Source organism: Notechis scutatus, chromosome 6 (genome assembly GCF_049901735.1).
Source record: "Notechis scutatus isolate UNSWTSFEM ecotype Mainland chromosome 6, rNotScu1.2, whole genome shotgun sequence".
Classification (NCBI taxonomy): domain Eukaryota; kingdom Metazoa; phylum Chordata; class Lepidosauria; order Squamata; family Elapidae; genus Notechis; species Notechis scutatus.
The window spans coordinates 13136401-13153678 of NC_142014.1; the positions used below are offsets into that span (position 1 = coordinate 13136401).

Genomic DNA, 17278 nt, shown 5'->3' on the forward strand with positions numbered 1-17278 from the left:
TGGAGTGTTGGCTATTCCTGCCAACTTGGTGTCATCTGCAAATTAGATGAGTTCCCCATTTATCCTCTTATCCAAATGATTGATGAAGATATTGAAAAGTATTAGGCCTAAGACAGAGCCTTGGGGTACCCCACTGCGTACTTCTATCCATATAAATACAGTTCCACTGAGGACTATATGTTAAGGTCAGCCAGTTATGAATCTATCTTGTAGTAATGCTATGTAACCCACATGTTTCTATTGTATCAAGCAGTAGGTTGTGGACTACTTTATCAAATGCCTTACTGAAGTCTAAGTAAATTATATCCACAGCATTTCTCTGGTCCACCGATTTTGTCACTTTGTCAATGCAATAAGATTTGTCTGGCATGATCTATTTTTGACAAACCCATGTTGGCTTTTGTTCATAGCCTTGTTTGCATCTAGGTGTTTGAAGATTCATTGCTTGATTATTTTTTCCAGAATCTTCCCAGGTATTGATACCATGCTGCTAGTTCTGTAGTTTCCTGGTTCCTGAGTAGGTCTGTAGGTTCCCGGAGAGTGTGAGCCATTTCCAACTCCACAAGAAGTGAGTTCCATAACTTAGGAACAATGCAGGAAAAGATCCACCTGCACAGATCAGATAGATCTAACCACACAATAGATTTTCAATAGGGGCTTTCTCAAAGATCTTAAGAGCCATTCAGTTCAATAAAGTGTATTTTGAATAGACAAAGCTTTAGTCATGTTGATTTATTACATTAACTTTCTATACCTTGGTAACATCTAATGAATCCTGGCAATATGAAATCTAGATACATTGGTATGATCCAATCTATTACAATCAATGAAAAGGTGACTATAGGCTTAATCGTTTTACAAAGTGTGGTAGACAAGATACTTAAATTATGTGAAATGTGTATAGGTAATAGTAATACTATGCAGCAGTAGTACTATACAGATACAATTTTAGTTTTATTCTGTAAAATTTATTTATATTGCGTGTTTTTATATATGCACATCAAATCCTGTGCTTCTTATTTTCATCTCTTTACTTCATTTATATATACGCAGATAAATATAAGCAAATCATCATGAAATAACTTTCTCTTCCTCCTCTTCCTGATGTGTGAACAAGATGAGCTACTGTACCTTTGGTGAAAAAAATGACACATAATGTTGACTTTTCAGTCTGTATTTACTTAGGAAGAGACAAAAACATAATTAACACGCTTTCAAAATGTGAGAAATCCTGAATGCAAATGTAGTGATTCAGCTGCTGCTATATTTTCTTCCAGAAATATAGAAATTGCTGTTCCAAGTCCAAGCAAATTCAGGAACAGAGAGTACAGGTAAGCTATAGTTAGCTATACCTGTTGTCTTCCTTTATGTTCTCAAAACTCTTATATGGTGAAATGAATGAATAGATAATCCATAGAAAAATAAGGAAATAAACATTGTTCTGAGCACCAGAAGCACACTGCAATTCCTATCCATAGGCAGTAAAATTTAAGGTAATTTATGAAACAATTATGCTATGCTTTCAACATATAAACATTTCTGGGGCTTCAGCTGTCAAAAAAGAGCCATATTTGTGGGCCTAATTGTACAACTGAAATTAATAAATTCTACCAAATTGTCTACTTGATATATTGCCCTTCCCTTTGTATCCTGGTCTGTTCTTTCATTTCTTACTTACTTGCTGCAGATGGTTTTTAGAAATGTTTCAGATCAGCAGTGGAAATTGGAGATATTATACTTTGAGGGAAGCAGCATTGTGGATTAGAAGATATCATAAATTCACATAAAAGAAAAGCTGTTATTGATAGGTGTATGTCTAAGGATAAAAACAAAGAAGAGGTCTGTTACAGCAGGGACCCCTTGCGGTTCCGCAGCGGGCGCCGGCCGGCCCAGGGGGCGCGCCATCTTTGAAGGCGGGGCGCCACGAAGCGGAAGGGGGGGGCTGCTGGGGGTTTCGGCGGGTCCCGAAGCCAGGGCGCGGTTTCGAAAGCGCCCGGAGCACCCGGGGGGCGGGGTTCCGCGCGCCCGCGCCGGTCCGGCCCGGTTGGGGACCCGTACAGCATATGCAGCATTGTACTATGATTCAGGGTTTAGTGAGGTGTGTCATTTTTCCTAATGTAAAATATTTTTACATTTCCTCATACTGTCCAAGTGCATTGGAATGATTCCTTAGCTAAAGAGCCATGCAGTTCATCTGGGCATCAATAGATTGAATAAGGTTATTGTAATCAATATCATCTGAAGTAAATCTGTACTATCTCCCATACCCTTCCAATGTTTTCCACTCAGTTTTACCACTGAGACCGAAAGCAAAGGGTTTTCAAGCCATGCTAGGCATTAAGAAGTCAAGGTACAATCGCCACCTCAAATCTCACTCTTTATTTCATCCTCCAATCCTGTGCCATTTGTGGTTCAACTGTCCCTATCAAAATCCAGGTAGCAATCTACAGCTTTATCACCTTATTCCTTCTGTGAGAGGCATATATCTCATATGTTTTTATAAGCAACAAGCTTCTTCCTTGCTTTCAACTCTAGAGGTCATGAGCCTGCAAATTTCTAAATGAAAAAACTATTTCTAAAAAGTTAGTGTTCTTTTTTTTTTAATATTCTGTACTGCCACCTAATGCAAGATTTTTTTTGGGTTCAAGCTTGGTAGGTTAGACTCTCGTGTATGGTTTTAAAATAAATAAATAATTTTTTAAAAATAAATTGCAGGTAGTCCTTGACGTATGACAACAATTGAGCCTAAAATTTCTGTTGCTAAGTGAAACATTTGTTAAGTGAGTTTTGCCCCATTTTACAACCTTTCTTGCCATAGCTGTTAAGTGAATCACTGCAATTGTTAAGTTAATATCATGACTGTTAAGTGAACCTCGTTTCCCCAGTGACTTTGCTTGTCAGAAAGTCGCAAAGGGGGGTCACATGACCTCAGGGTGCTGCAACTGTCATAAATATGTGTCAGTTGCCAAGTGTCTTAATTTTGATCATGTGACCATGGAGATGCCGCAATGGTCATCAGTGTGAAAAATGGCTATAAGTCTCTTTTTTCAGTGCTATTTCAGTCACTAAATGAGCTGTTGTAAATTGAAGACTACCTGTAAAAAAAAAACTTAACATATTGCAATCTTAATCCAAAAATCCCTGAGTCATTTGCCCTGTTTTTTCTGGTCCCTCCAACTAGAAGTGCATTTGAGTTACTTTGTTTTCCCCCCATTTCTGACTTTAGACTTTTTATTATGGTCCTTTTAGAATCTGGCATGGTTGGATACATTCATCTCCTTTGCCGTTCCCCCACCCCCCATAGAAATATGATAGTATTTTTCTTTTATTGGACATTTCAGAGAAAGTGCCAGAGAGGGGAATGGAAAAGTTGGAACCGGAGTCATGCCCCTGTCGGAATCTGATTCGGAGCAGGAGGCTGAGCAGCAGACAGGGAGTGGGAGTGTGACTCCATTGGCTGTGGAAGAAACTGGGGAAGGGCAAAGGCTGTCTGGGCAGAGCAGGGGTGAGGTAGAGTAAGGGAGATGGAATTCGGAGGAAGACCCAGGCCCACCCCCTGTTCATCCTAGGGCACACAGGGAGGAATGGAGAAGGGAGCAACATGAGTTGTGTGGCTTATGTGGGAGGAAAGAGCCCTGATTCCCTTCATTAACTGCAGCTGGGAACACAGTGTTTAAAAGGGGAAGCTGCACATAGCAAAGTTGTTGGGAGCAAATCGTGAATTATCTGGTATCGTGAGGCTGATCTGGGTTCCTGGCATCTTCCCAACTGTGTGTGGTTTGCTAGGCTTTCAAGTCTGCAATTCCTTTTCCTCAGTGATGGGATTCAAAACATTTAACAACCGGTTCTCTGCCCTAATGATTTCTTCCAACAACCAGTTCACCAAACTGCTCAGAAAGTTAACAACCGGTTCTCCCAAACTGGTGTGAACTGGCTGAATCCCACCACTTCTTCTCCTGCCCTGTCAAGTTAATTACTGCAGCGTGGTTTGTGTGGATTTTTATTTACAGTTTGTATGTACTTTGTTTTTGGACTGAATTTCCTCCACTTAAAGACTGTTCTTGGGAGAGTTTTTTCTCCAGACGAAGGTAACCTGGACATTGGGGGCAAAGTTGGAGGCAAAGGGACACTTCTTGCTTATTTGACTTTGTGCCACGCCCTGGGTCATCACAACAGGGTTCAACAAAGTGAAATATGTATGTTGGACTTTGGAGGAAGGCAGTTGTGGGAGCCCAAAAGCCCCTTTCTTGTTTTTTTCTTATTTTTCTCTTAGCTTCATTTTTTCTCTCTCATGCTCACTATTACTTGATTGATCGATGGAAAGATGGCTGCTGAGGTTATGAATCCTTTCTGCATAATTTTGAAGCCAGAATGCATGAGACACCAGGCATGGAAGAAGTAAATAGAGAATTTTGTATTCTCCAGATAGGTGACAGTTAGTGAACTGCTAAAACCTTGATAAAGGAATTTGACAAATTAGTTGCCATTTCTTCAAATGTCTCTGATGATTGACCACATAAAAGAAGAGCAGTAAGCTCATAATCATAGGGGCAATTAAAATAACTGGTAATTGGGAATATGAATTTTGATTACTATTGGGGATATATAATGAATATTTTAATAGCACATGTAATACAGATTAAGCCTCTGTATCTACAGTAAGTACAGGCAAAAACAAATTTCATAGGGAAGCATTATACATCTACAGGTTGTGGTTTATTGATTAGTACCCGCCTATGGCATTCCTATCAATAGCTGTATATTTTAAAAACCATCTCTCTCTCTCTCTCTCTCTCTCTCTCTCTCTCTCTCTCTCTCTCTCTCTCTCTCTCTCTCTCTCTCTCTCTCTCCCTCTCCCTCCCTCCCTCCCTCCGCCCCCCCTCTCTCTTTGACCTGAAACAAATAAATAAATTTCCTGGTTGAATGCTGTATTAAACAAAGTAGATAGATAGATAGATAGATAGATAGATAGATAGATAGATAGATAGATAGATAGATAGATAGGTAGATAAAGATAGGTAGATAGGTAGATAGATAGATAGATAGATAGATAGATAGATAGATAGATAGATAGATAGATAGATAGATAGATAGATAGATAGATAATTTGATAGATAGATGGATGGATAGATCTGATGAATCTGATGGATAGATTCTATCCATCAGAATTTCACCCACATCTTCTCTTCTTTGTAAGCATTTTTTTTTAAAGTCTTCAAACAAATTGAACTAGAATTGATAGGGGACAAATGCAGAATTTCTCTGCCTGGCACATGTTTACCTTCTTTCTGCAGATTAGGCAACCAAATAGTGGGCTAACAGACACCATCCCAAACACCACTCTCACTCACCATCTGTCCCCCATTTTTTATGCTGCTCTTTCATCAGTCTCTAGGAAGATTAAATCCACTTTGTAGGCTCACCAGAGAAGCCATACGTAACCATCCACCCACAGATTTAGGAGGTGGAACATTTACATCCCAACAACTCTTCTGCTCACCAAGTGAGCTATACAAATTAGGTAAGAAATAAAACCTCCCTGGAGGACACAAGTGGAATCCACCTAACCAATTTGCTCAGATTAAATAAGCTATTTAGATAAGCAGTGACAGGTTTGAGCACAAAAAAAGTTGCCATGACTCAACTTCCAGACAACTCTACCTGGATGACTGAGAATCTTCATTAACAAAGTAGGTAGAAAATTGTATTGCCAAACCCTATAGTAGGAGAAACAATTCTATTTTGTTTGGTTTCATGCTTTTCTTAAAGACAGCTCCTATTATAGCTATACTTCAGAAACAAATAAACATTGTCCAGAGCTGTAATTTATTTTTGTTTTAAATCATTTTCTACTCACCCCTCCCATGGCCATTTAATTTGATTCACTGTGACATTTGTTTCTTATTATCTGAGCAATTGATCAGCTTCTGAACTCTATCTACCTATGTTTGTGAGCTTCTTTATCCCAATGCTGCCGTTTTCTTTTCATCTCAATTCAACATGCCCATATGCCTAAAAGGTCTTTGAACTAATCTTGACACATTGCCTGTCTATGTTGTCTTAGCTAGAGGCTGCCTCTAATTGTTTTGATCCAAAAGAAAGAGGCATGAATTGAGGAGGTAAGGGAGTCTTCCTAATAAATTTCATGGGCCAAAATCCTTAGGCTGTTTTATAAACGGTAATATAGAATGAGATTCCACAATACTGACAAATCGTATGAAGAGGGTGACTATGTGTGAGGTGTGTGCATTCTTCCTCTGGTTTTAAATGTATAAACTCTTCTTTGTCTCCTTTGAAGTCAGAGATGTTGAAGGGAGCAATATATTTTAACAGAGGAGAGGAGAGAGATCAGGGAGCAAACTTGATTGGGAACAGCCTTCTCTTATCCAGGACCTCAACTGCTCTTGTCAATTTCTCACAAGTTTCTTGACTCTACTAACAACTCAACACAATACTTCTAAGAGAATAGAAAGTATTGTGGTCTTGGTTTGTTGTTATTCTTTTTTATATATATATAAAAAATCTGGTGTACTACTCCTTCAAAAGAATAGCAAAGCTATATTAATTTTGACAAGCCTTTGAAATGTTGACAAGTGCCAGTCAAACATTTTACAGGTAGACAACATCCCAGGCACCATGGGTCCAATCATCTCTTCTGCAGACAAATCAAAATGAACTTGGATGGAAGTGCTAAGCAAGAACAGGTCACAGTCCCCAGAGCACCACAAAAATTGCATATAAGATGGAGTAAATTTATACTGATTATGAATTGGACTAAGTTTGAGGAATGGTTGGGAATAAGACTCAGAGAGTGGGTAAAATCTTCAGATTTTTCCTTCTTTTAGGGCTATATTGAACTGATCATGCAGAGGATGAAAGCAGATATATCAGAATACATACATCAGTATTATGATATGACAAAGAACTTCATAAAAACTTTCTATAAGATAAGGTCTTGTTTGCAGATGGTGAGTTGATTTAAAATCAAAGCAAGACCATGAAATTCCAGTTCATAAATCAAAACTAATTGAGTTTGTTACATTCTTGAACATGTAACAAATCACTGAACTTTATTTTTTCTTATTCAGACTGTGATTGATTTGGGGTGCATTTACATTTTCTGTACCTGCATGACTAAGCAACCAAACATGATTATTTTTGTGCATGCTCAAATATTGATTGGAAGACTGTTCATTTTTGAACAAAATGAAAAGTTTGGTTTGCAGTGACTGTGAGTAGAATAACTATATTTTAACACTTTAATTGCTTTTCTTCAAAGCAACTTTCAAGTAGTTAGGGATATCAATCCATAGAACAATCAGTTATTTAATCCAGACATTCCCAAACTTTATGATATTCCATTTTCCAAAATGACAAATGATTTATGTTACTCTCCTGTGAATTAAACCAATTATTTCATTAGATAAGACAAATATACTACTTAATTTTAATAATTAAAATGTAAGATAACAAATAAACAGTGATGGAATTACACAAATGGTTCAGTGGAAATAATCCTATTAAACTGAAATAAATGAAATAAATCCATGTTTGTTTATTGGGAAATATGGGGGAAACCTTTTCCATAATTTCTGGAATGTAGATATATTTTGAAGACAGGTGTTCTCATTCACCAAAGGAAAGGTGGGAGGAAGTGTTTGCTTGCCTTAAATCAGTTTCTCTTAAATTCCTCTTAAATGCTGCTGGCTATAAGGTGCTTTCAGTGTTTTGATTTCCATCACAGCTGATCTCACAGCCCATCTTCTCTTTCCTTCCAGCCTGGTGTTTGTAGATCCTATCCCCAAGTCCTGTAGTTTCTTCTTTCCAATAACCATATAGGTATCCCAAATTCCCTTGAAATTCCATATGCAGAATGAGGATCAAGTCATGCAATTAAAGCATTGCACAAAAGCCTCAGAACTTCCTAGTATGATTATTCCTCTTTCAGCATGGAATTTTGTATGTTTTTTAAAAAAATTATAGGGCACTTATGTTTCATAACAAGACTTTGGAGTAGTCACTTGGTTTTTAATTGCATCAAATAAACATGGTTACTCATGTTCTTGTGACCTTCTGATTGGACTACTACAATGTGCTTTGGGTGGACCTGTCTTTGAAGGGTATTCAGAAGGTTTAACTTGCGCAAAATGTGGCAGCATGTAGAGTTACTCAGTGTGCCAGTTACTCAGCACATATGACACCAAAGCTCAGCAAGTTGCATTGGCTTCCGTTGTGCTGCTAGGCGCAATTTGAAATGCAGCTTGTTACATCTTTAAAGAGCTTCATGGCTTCCAGCCAGGTTACTTGTGAGACCATTTCTTCTCAATTGTTTCTACCCATCTTATTCAATTGGGCAGGAATGGTATACTCTGGATATGGATATTACTTGGGAGTATTGACTGATGGGGCCCCAGAGAAGAGCCTTTTCTGCAACCATCTTTTGGAACATCATTGTCCCAAGATTAATTTGGCACTGTCCCTTTTGGCTTTTCATAAAGCCTTGAAAACTTGACTTTGAGCTCTGGCCTGGGGCTTCGGTTATATGGACAAAAGGTTAGGCTATGTCCAGCTGCTGTGTGTTTTTATCTGTTTTATTTTAAGCCACTAAAAGACATGTAAAAGTGAGATGGGTTGCTATATAAATTGAAAATAGGAAAACATGCCCAGAAAGAAATTGTGAAGAAAACATGTCTGGAACCTCTCCATCTGCCAACTTGCAACCCATCAGAGGGAGGAACCCAAGTCAAGAAAAACACTGGCTTCACCTTCAGTAGTAACCATCATTGTCCTGACATGGGCCTATAATATATAAATATTCAAAGTAATGACATAGTGATCGATGACTTTTGTTGCTGTAACGTTGGATCTGATACTCCGCAGCCAACTCATAAATTATTGCAAATTTGGTCCAGTCACTAATTTTTAATTAAATGTTTCCAGAAAAGTTGAAGGGAAACACTGTAATCAGCAGCTCTTCCATTGGGCAACTGAGAAAAAAGAACAGAGTTGTTTCTATTTAGAAACCAGACACCTTTGCCTTTTTCTAATTATCAGCTAATTAGCACCAGGCTTCTGAGCTGTTTCCTTCCCAGGTAGATGTGAGAATTGACTATTTCTCCTTTTCTTGCTCTCTTCTCCCAGTTCCATATTTCATTCCATATCATGCTTTAGATCACAGAACTGAGATGGATTATTTCACTGGTAAACTGATACAGGATTTTTTCAGTACAGAGCAAGAAAGAAATAACAGATAAATATGGATTAGCTATACATTAGGGGTGGAAGCAATAGAACGGGGTATAGCAACCAAGTCAAACGGGGAATATAATTTTCTTCCTTTAAGCATTTCATACATCTTCCTTTAATGAATGAATGCAAAGCCAGCTTGACAAAATCTCAGGAACACAAGATAAAAACTTGAGCTTATGACCTATCATAAAAGTATTTCCTTTCCACAGTAAGATGTTCTTCTGAAACCGTGATAGAAAAAGATTAAGATGATAGACGATGATACATGGATTAAACAGCTACAGATCTTATTTTGCTGGTCAAATGTACAAAACACAAAGTTGTTTGGAACTTTTAACTTAAAGTTCACATAGTAAAGGTGGCTGAAGCTCTAGATGACCTTCAAAGTTACTATTAGGTATGGTCTGATTTCTTTAAACTGACATAAAAACAGCTCTTAATTGAATTTACTTGACATTATAATGAAAGTTTAAAGCTTTTGCACATGGCAGTTTCACTAAATTAGCTAATTATGCCTACTCAGGACTGAATTAATGTTCATTAATTATTATATATTAGGATTTACTCTAGATTTCTCTGTACAGAAATCTTCTTCCAAACATAACCAATCAATCTGCAGTTAACAATTCTTCCCAACTCTTTCCCTTAGAAAGCCACATGTCTTACTTGGAAATAAGCATCAATCTGCTGCAGCCTAAATATACTTTCAGATTAAATATAATATAATGAGCATCTGTAACTATGTACATGACCAGGTATTAATACTATCTATAATTTAAAATAAAAATAAAAAGCTGCAGTGTTATGTTCCTGTCAGTCCAAGTAGTCATAACAAGATATTTTGTTATTGTTCCTATCACTATTAACTTTTTGGTGATTATTTATTCATCATTTGATTACGAGAGACTATATTTTGGCCTGGAGGGCCAGTCCTAACTATGACATCATCAAGCTTTCCTTATCCTCATTTAATGGGGAACATATGTGAAATAAAAAAGAAATGGTACCTTACTGTTATCTGTCTTGGGCCAATGTCTATGTTTATTCAGCTTGTTTGACTTGGTAAAATAAAGGCTAGCAAATGTATTAAGATCACATAATTTGGTTGGTGATAATGTGAATTAGGAATTTTGTGGCTTAGTATTCTGGGGTTGATTAGATTATTTTGCAATATGTTGCGAGAAGTCAGGACATATGTTTAATTCATTAAGCAGCCAAAGAGTGTTATGTGAGCTGGTTTGCTCTAATAATTAAGACACAGGCTAGAGATTAAGCCACCATAAGCATGAAAGCCAGCTGGGTAACTTTGGACCAGTCATTCCCTCTCAGCCCTGCTTCCCCATAAAGTTGTTTTTGTGGGGAAAATAGGAAGAGGATAGAATATTAGATGTATTGGCTGTCTTGAATTATTTACAAAAAACAATAAAAGGATAAAAATAAATGACTATTGTATGAGTATATAGGTCTAGTAAGGTACCTGGAATCAGTTGCAGTAGAGCTGTATGTAAATAGGCAGTCCATGGAATCAAGAGGTCTAAATCAGTGGTCGCCAACCAGTGGGCCAGGGACCACTGGTGGTCCAAGATAAAATTTTGGTGGTCCACAGAGACCACTCAAAATGTCACCTCAAAGCATCTCCCAAAGCAATTAATCCAGGCTGTGCCGCCTGTGCCACAAGGCTGTGCCGCTCACATGGCCCGTGGGAACACAAGGCTTGCATCATTTGCATTGAGAACAAGAGGTAGTGAGGGGAGGGGGAAAAGGGCAGAGGGGGGAAACTTGCCCCACTCACCCCACATTGCTTCTTCTTCTGCTTTTGCCTGCACGCAAGGAAAGCAGCAATAGTCTTTCTTTCTCTCCCCCAAACTCCACCAGAAATGAGTCTTTGGGACCCTGCAAGGCATCCTGATCCAAGAGGCTGCACCGGAACGACAAATCTCACAAAGACTCATTTTTGGCAGAGTTTGGAGGAGAGAAAGAAAGACTTCTACTGCTTCTGCTGCTTTCCTTGCATGAAGCCAAAAGTCTCTCTCTCTAACCTGGAAAATGGAGCTGGAGATAGTATCCTGTGATCCAAAATAAAAAATGATCGATCAGTAGGAAAACGGGGAGGGGAATTTTCCTGAAAACTTTTTGGGGGATTTTCCCAGGGTTTCTGGTCCATGGGATTTAAGATTATGAGTTTAGTGGTCCCCGAGGTCCAAACAGTTGGCCTAAATAATTGCCTTTTCTATTAGCACAGAGACTTTGTGTCTACTTTGGTCTAACTTTATCCATTTGCTAAAAGTGAAATTGTTTGAAATAAGGCATATTGACTAACAAAGGTGGCCCTACTCCCCATGAACTACAAAAATTTTTAAATGTGTTTTAGGAATACGTGTCGGAATAAATTAAAATCCCTAAAACAAATATCTTCAGTCGATGGGACAAATGTCTTCAGTCAATGGAACTCTAAAGAACATTATTTATATCAGCAATAGTGTCACATTATAATTTTAGTATTGCATAAAGCTAAATATATATAACATTGCTATAGAGCAGGTGTGTCAAACTCAATTTCATTGAGGGCCGCATCAGGGTTGTGTTTGACCTTGGGGGCCAGGGTGGGCATGGCCAGCTCAACATCACTCATTCTGGGGCACCTGTGCTTCGTTTTTGACTGTGATGGCCTCCTCCAACCCTCTGCCAGGGAAAGCAGAGCTCCGTTTTACCTGGCAGAGGCACCATGGGTGGTCCTTCACTGTTTCCAGGGCATCCCTTTGGGCCAGATCTAAGCACCCCACAGGCCAGATCTGGCCCCAGGTCTTGAGTTTGCTATAGAACTAAATGAGAACTAGTTTCCATCAGGCTAATAATCTGGAGACTGTGAGTTGTAATCTCACTTTAGGCAAAAAGCCAGCTGGGTGGTCTCTCTCTCTCCCTCTCCCTCTCCCTCTCCCTCTCCCTCTCTCTCTCTCTCTCTCTCTCTGTCTCAGCCCTAGGAAGCATTTGATGGCAAATCACTTCTGAAAAGCTTGCAAGAAAACTTCTGGGACTAGTGCAGGCAGTCACCAGTCAACACTGAGAAGAAAAAGAGGAAGAAGCAGAGGAAGAAGAGGAACTAAATACAGCCAGCAAAATATTGTTTAAGCTTAATGTTTTACCATGACTAAGCTGTAACTTCTGTATATTTCAAAATGCACTTTCTGATTATTCAATAGTATTCTTATTTGCTACTAGTTTAAGTCTGGTTCTACAATAAGTCCTCAAGGAAGAGCTAAAAAAAAAAATGAGTCAGTGCTTCAGAAGTACCTTCATCATCCTTCATGTTTGGTTATGTAGAATCTAGCAGGTGGATATTTCTTACAAAAGGAGAAAGACTTTGGAAGTGATTAGACTGAACAGGAATATATTCTTTGCGGGTGTATAAATACACAGTTCTCTCAGTTGATACAACCATATTTTTTCTCATTGTACATCACGTCAGCAGAGGTGGAGGCTGGAAAGGTAGCCCGGGTTCAATTGCCCCAGCTCCTGCCCACCTAGCAGTTCTAAAGCATGCAAATGCAAGTAGATAAATAGGTACCACTTCAGTTGGATGGTAACAGCATTCTGTGTGCCTCAGCGTAGAGCCATTCTGGCCACATGACCACGGAAATGTCTTTGCACAATGCTAGTTCCCTCAGAGGTGGACCTCTTGCCTCACAATCAGGAGGCTGTGAGTTCGATCCTTGGTGGAGGCTAATATTTGGAATAGACTCTCCTGCTTGAGCAGGGGGTTGGACTAGATGACCTCCAAGGTCCCTTCCAACTCCGATATTCTATATATATGAGCTAATAAATGGAAATGAGCACCAGCCCTACGACTGGCCAGGGCAAACCATCAGAACTGGGAAGAACTGGCATATATGGACATATTTTATGCTTAGAATAGTTATTGCCTATAAAGCATGATGGATACTACTATTTAAAAACACCCCTTTATAAGCTTCTAACAGTGTGTGGAATAAACTCAGGTCACTTCATGCTATAGCTATAAATGCTGATATAGATTGCAGCTAATTTTGTGTCAGTCATCAAAAAAATCTGTATATATTGTTGTACGTGATTTTCTGTTTTTACTTTTGTACTTGACTTACCTGTATGCATTCTGAATGCATCAAAGAGTAACATAAAAAGTTAACTGCCCTATATGAATACACAGCCCCACATAGACACATGCATTAAACTCACTACACTTGATTTTTCTTGTTCATTATATTTATAAGCATCCTTTTTAATCAGGTAGTTTACAATCAACCAAAACTGTAACAAAATCACATCTAATCTACCTAATACAGGCAGGCAATATATCATCACCACCCTCTAGAGCAGGGGTGTCAAACTCATTTTCACCGAGGGCCACGTCAGCGTAATGGTTGCCCTCAAAGGGCCACATGTAACTGTATGACAGTATAAATGTAATCAAATGTAACTACTCCTAAATGTTAATTAACTCTGAATTTATTATTTATTCAAATCACAAATATTACATATGCATTTGCATAAATGTAAAAAAAGGTTGCTAGTAGCTCTGTTAATATAACATAAAAAATTTACTTTGTCAAGTTAAGAAACCCACATTACTCCATCAATCAATGATCAATCTATCCAAGTGAATAATAATAGAAAAACATCATCCAACATCAGTTATGATAATAACTTTGTTCAAATCCTTTTTGTCACAGCTAGGAGGGACAGAATAACAGAATAAGTACAACCAACAATTGTGAGCTGTTAAGAACATATGTGACAGATGTAGCATTTCACAAAAACAAATGGCTGCATATAGCCTTGCAGATTTGACTGCATAAACATATAAACCTATAAACACTAAATGCATTACTACACATATAAAGTTATATTTGTAAATAACTCAAAATAACAAAATCAGGGTTGTCTCAATTCACAACTATATTGTCTCAAGTTTTTAGGTGAAGTTCATGAGAAGATGCTGATTGTCCTGGAACACACAGAGTGGATCCCCTCTCCTCCATCATAATCCATTGACCATGTTCTAAAAATAACAAAATGTCAGCACAATCATTAAATTGCACAGTTTAACTATTCTTCTTCTTGATTGAAATACATTTTATTATATATTAATTAGGTTTTTAAAAATGCTTACTTATGCATTTTCTGGCTGGATCTTTGACACCGTTTTTCCGTAGCCAGTGTGTCAATGTCTGGTTTTAGGTCTTGTGCTGAAGCAATCTGTAGAACAGCGTGGAGTGATATGTGATATGTGATCTATGCTTTTTGTTTAGATTGATTATTGAAAACATCTGTTCGCACAGATAGGTGCTCCCAAACATAGACAGAACACGGGCTGCATGACGTCAAAGCTGTGGCATTGAACCAGGGGGTATTTTACGGTAAAAGTCCTGGATCGCAACATCCTTGAACTTTGCTTTCAGGCTACGATTGCTTTGAAGCTCAATTAACTGCATCTGAAGGTGCTGGGGTGCAGTGCAGACGTCGGTGGTGAAAGGATCAGCAAAGATGGCAAAGTCTGAGTGCTGCACTTTAAAGTCAGAGAAGCACCGATCAAACTCATTTATTAATCGGCTCACTTTGGTAGCCAACTGAGCACATGAAAAAACACCGGGAAATGAGGCTGAAATGCTTTGACAAACAGGAAAGTGAGCAAGATTGTCCTGTTTGACTTGGCACATCCACAGATCAAGTTTACGCTGGAAAGCCGTGATCATGTCGGACATCTGCATAACGACTTGTCTACGTCCCTGCAGCTTCTGATTCAGTTGGGTGAGATGCTCGGTTATGTCACATAACATAGCAAAGTCACACAACCAGTTGGGATCTGACAGTTCAGACATGAATTTTCCTTTACTTAGCATGAAAAGAGCAATATCTTCCCTAAGTTCAAAAAATTGTTTAAGGACTTCACTCCTACTCAGCCACTGTACTTTTGTATGGTACGGCACGTCTCCATGCTCTGAGCCCATCTCCTGCAAGAACAGCTGTAACTGACGGTGATTCAGGCCATGCGCTCGAATGAAGTTCACAGTTTTCATGACCGTGGTCACTACATGATCCATCCCCAGCACCTTCCCACACAACGTTTCTTGATGAATGATGCAATGATACGTTACCAGAGGCGTCTGACAATTACTTTCAGCATTTTGTCTTTTATTAGTCCAACCAAGCCCGCTTTTCCTCCACACATTGCGGGTGCACCATTTGTAGTTAATCCCACCAACTTTTCCCAAGGCAGTGCATTTTTACTCATGGACTTCTCCACCATATCAAAAATGTCCTGTCCCGTTGTGGTCCCATGCATGGCAGCTACATCCAACAGCTCCTCAGTGACAGAGAGGTCTGACTTCACGCCTCGAGTAAAAATGGATAGATGCGCTGTATCCGTGTTGTCTGTGCTTTCATCAAGAGCTAATGAAAAAGCTATGTAGCTACGTGTCTCTTGGGCCAGCTGCATCGACAGGTTTCCTGCTAGTTCTGTAACTCGGTCCACAATGGTGTTCCTTGATAAACTGACATTTTTAAAAGTCTGTATCTGGTCGGGGCACACCTGCTCAAAGACCTTCAGCATGCACTGCTTCAAAAACACGCCCTCTGAAAAACACTTTGAAGCTCGGGCGATTTCTTCTGCAACGATGAAGCTAGCATTCACTGCTGCAGTGTTTTTGGTTGTGGCTTTCGTGAACACATTCTGCTGCAATTGTAGTTTGCTTTTTAATTCTTCAACAATCTGTCATTTTTCTTTTTTTTAAAAAAAACATTTATTGATTTTTTTAAACACAGACATAAACAAACAAAACATAAAAACATCAACCTTTCTTCCATGAATATACAAGCAGTGTGTCGGTTGGTTTACAAATTTTTTTGTGCATCCAGTTCATAGTCATCAATTACAGTTACATAGTATTATTCTCATATTCTCATATTCTATATTCATATTCTCATATTCTCAATCAGAGATTAAATACCCTAGTATCATTATTATTCAATCATTTGACAATAATTTTATTCATTCATATTTTGCGAGATAACTATAATTTACTTGGTATCATTTTGTAACAATTCATATAATCTTCCCAAATCTATCCTAAATTTTTTTTTATAGATATAGTAAAAAAGAAAAAAAAATACATCTTTATATATTTATTATTTTCTAAGATTCTACATATTTCATTATTGTATTTTATTATCTAACCATTGATAAAAAAGGTCCCAAATTTTATAGAATTGTTTATCCTCTTGCTCTCTAATTTCAAATGTCAATCTACTCATTTCAGCACATTCCAATATTTTCTTAATGGTTTCCTCCTGCGATGGTATTTTCTCGTCTTTCCAGTTTTTAGCAAATACAACCCTAGCCACTTGTTAAAACATTTACAATCAGGTATTTCAAATCTTTGCTATATGTATCAGGTAAAATTCCCAATAAAAATATCTCTGGTTTCAAATCTATATGTTTTTTCGTCATTTTTTCCAACCACATGTGGATTTTAGTCCAGTATTTTCTAGCATCCGCACAAGTCCACCACATATGGTAATATGAGCCAGGTATCTGATGACATTTCCAACATTTTTCGGATTTATTCTTGAGACAATCTGTCATTTTTCTGAAAGGCTAACTTTGGCATACTTAGCTCCGTGTTTGGTTTCAAAATGCCGACGTAGATTGTACTCTTTGACAACCGATAATGCCTCGTAACATAAAAGACATACCGGTTTCTCTCCTTGAAGCACAAACATGTATTCACCTTCCCATCTTTCTTGAAACATCTTTCCATCTGCATCAACTTTCCTCTTCCTGGACATTTTGGGATCCTTTGTAATTCCATTTATAATTCAACTTGCAGAAAATAACATTGATGCGGATACACTGCAACCTAGTGGTGGGATGTCGACAATTTGCTGGTAACATAATCAGTATGCATTCTGGGAAATGTAGTTTGTGGTCAATGCTCTCTTTTGCTTTATTTATTTAAAGACAATCGGAACTCTGTAGCTCTCGCGGGCCACATAA

General features: G+C 38.3%; 1 pseudogene; it reads right to left on the minus strand.

Moving 5' to 3' along the window:
* Positions 1–14370: 14370 nt before the first annotated feature.
* On the minus strand, positions 14371–17070 carry LOC113413000 (general transcription factor II-I repeat domain-containing protein 2B pseudogene; annotated as a pseudogene).
* Positions 17071–17278: the final 208 nt, after the last annotated feature.